We start from the raw sequence: 2,584 nt of genomic DNA, 5'->3' as shown, positions 1-2,584 counted from the left end.
TTTAGATAAGAAGACAGAGCCTAAAGCCACAGAACCGAAAAGAAATGATGATAAGGATGATCGTTACACCTATCGGCTTATTGGTGTTGTCAGCCATCTTGGGAAGACTCCAAATTCAGGCCATTATCTCTGTGATGCCTTTGACTTTGACAGGCAGGTCTGGTTCACTTACAATGATATGCACGTGTCAAATATCCAAGAGGACCTTATGCAGAAATCTAGGGCTGGCACTGGATACATGTTCTTTTACATGCATAATAAGATCTTTGAAGACCTGATGAAAAGACCCAAAACCTCCCAGGTTCCTAGCAAGGAAAAAGGGATGCCCCCTCGGGAGAAATAAAGGACAGCCTTATTGCCCATAACTGCTTGACTGCCTCACTTACTACCACTTACATTATAGAAGGAAAACTCTAAACTCAGGTGCAGAGGTAGTTAGGCCAGGACCCAAGTTCATACACAAACACAGAGAACTCTCCATTCTAACCCTGACACAGACACCTCAGTCCTCAGCTCAGGCTGAGTAGTGGACTTCTTTCCTACAAGATTGGAATTGGGCTTTCCATGCTTTAATGCAGTGGTTTTCGAAGTGTAGTTCTCAAATCAACAGCATTAGAAGCTGGAGAACCCCTTAGAAATGTGAAATCTTGGAGTTCACTGTAGAGAATAGCAATCTGATGGTGGTTCTCCTGTATGATAAAGTGTGAGAACCACCACTCTAGCATGGAGAGCGTAATATATTTTGCTGTTGTACATTTGAATTGCTCATTTTGCAAAAGAGTCTTCGGGTGTGTTTCTTAAACACTTCCCAAATTTGTGTGTCATTCTTGTGTAGGGGCCTGGCTGATCTTCTCTGTGTCCTTCTAATTTTAGTGTGTGTGCTGCTGAGGTGAGTGCAGTAAAAGGTTTTGATGACATTGTTTCTTAGATTCATGTATGCTTTAAAGTTGACTTCTAGTTAATTAACTATGATGTATTCAGAATAGCTAAAAAGACAGATATTGTTACAAAATGGAAACAGGCAAAATTCATTTAAAGATCACTCAGCGGTTTGGTGAAACAAAAATAGTTGCTGGGCTCCTGGCCTTAAACCTTAAATGAGGCTGATAACTTTTGAGTCCTCTCAGGTTATATATGAGACTGAACTCTTGCTGCCAGATCAGATCTCCAAATTGGCTGCCAAACTGCTTTTTTCTTAATGCCAAAGTGGCTGTGTGCCCTCAGAATTTAAAATTTTAGGATGGAGAAGTTGATCTGCTCTCAACAGATTGCCCCATGTTTCTGCCAGCAAGCCATTGGTCCTTGGTAATCTGAGCCCATCTTGCCACATCGGTCATCTCAGAGGCAGTTGCATTGCCTGAAAGGAACTTTGCCAGGACTTTATCCATGAAACCTTGAACAATCCTCTGTATTCATGATTACAAGACTAATTCAGGATTTCTTTGACATCTCTGTACTTTCCCATGTGGTAGCCTTGTTTCTTGTTCCCTCAACTAGTAAACTACAGATGCTTTAAAGTTGATTTGTAGGATTTGAAAGTTGTTAGTTTTTGCTGGTTTGATACAACACCAAAAAATCTGTACGGAGATGGTCTGTTTCTAGGGAAAGCCACATGGATCCTGGGGTGGTCATATTTTCTTAGAGCTCTGTATAACCCAGGAATGGAATAATTTTGATATCAAGCGTGTGTTATCTCTGTAACATAGCCTTGACCTACCTTTGAGGCAGTGACTCTGTAGTGCCTTGTGTTTTTTGTTATGCACCAATGTCTTGTATTAAGCTTTCTCACATCATATAGAAGGATTGAATTTTCAGTCCTGCCTTTACCAACATGAGTACCCCCTCCTTGTGTATTTGGATATGGTCTTTGTACAGCTGTATTAATCTAAGAACTTGCCGATGCTCTTAATCCTAGAGACTTTCAGAGAAGTGAATTGGAATTTGGTCTAAATAGATAATCTCTAAGGGAAGCGCCAGATTTCAAAGCTTGGGGCTTCTATTATTCAGAACACTGTATCCAGAAGGAGGTTGTGTTTTTTGTTTTAAGAAGGTGTTTTTAATGGGACTTGAAGATTGCCAAAGTATAAAAGAGGGAGTGTCCCAGATTAAGTGAATCTGTCGTGGAGGAAGATATTATAGACACAATAGTGAGATCATTCAACTTCTCCAGTCTTTCAGTAACTGTAGGATAAGGCTGGAGTTGGAGTTAGAGGAGGAGAGTGATAGTTTGGTTTCTAAATTTCAGGCATTGAGCCTCTTTAGAATAGTTTGTGTTGAACCTAGTTACATAGACATTAGAATGGGAGGGTTTGTTTGTTTGTTTTTGGCTGGGGGCCAGGCTTGAACCTGCCACCTCCAGTATATGGGGCCAGCGCCCTACTTCTTTGAGCCACAGGCGCTTCCCCCCTTTCGTTTTTGTTTTTTGAGAGAGTCTCACTTTTTTACCATTGGTAGAGTGCCGTGGCATCATAGCTCACAACGACCTCAAATTCCTGGGCTCAAGGGATTATTTTGCCTCACCCTCCCAAGTACCTCTGACAACAGGTGCCCACACAATGCCTGGCTATTTTCTTTTTTTTTTTTT

The 2,584-nt window shown here is 41.3% G+C and overlaps 1 non-coding gene across 1 annotated transcript; it reads right to left on the bottom strand.

Annotated features, from left to right (window-relative positions):
• Nucleotides 1-790: 790 nt before the first annotated feature.
• On the bottom strand, nucleotides 791-897 carry LOC111727507. Its single transcript, XR_002775056.1, has one exon. It is a non-coding gene; the product is annotated as a U6 spliceosomal RNA (small nuclear RNA).
• Between the last annotated feature and the right edge of the window lie 1,687 nt (nucleotides 898-2,584).

The sequence above is a fragment of the Otolemur garnettii genome, unplaced genomic scaffold, assembly GCF_000181295.1.
Source record: "Otolemur garnettii isolate 467f Iridium unplaced genomic scaffold, OtoGar3 scaffold00109, whole genome shotgun sequence".
Lineage (NCBI taxonomy): Eukaryota > Metazoa > Chordata > Mammalia > Primates > Galagidae > Otolemur > Otolemur garnettii.
This window is presented reverse-complemented; position numbering and strand designations above follow the sequence as displayed.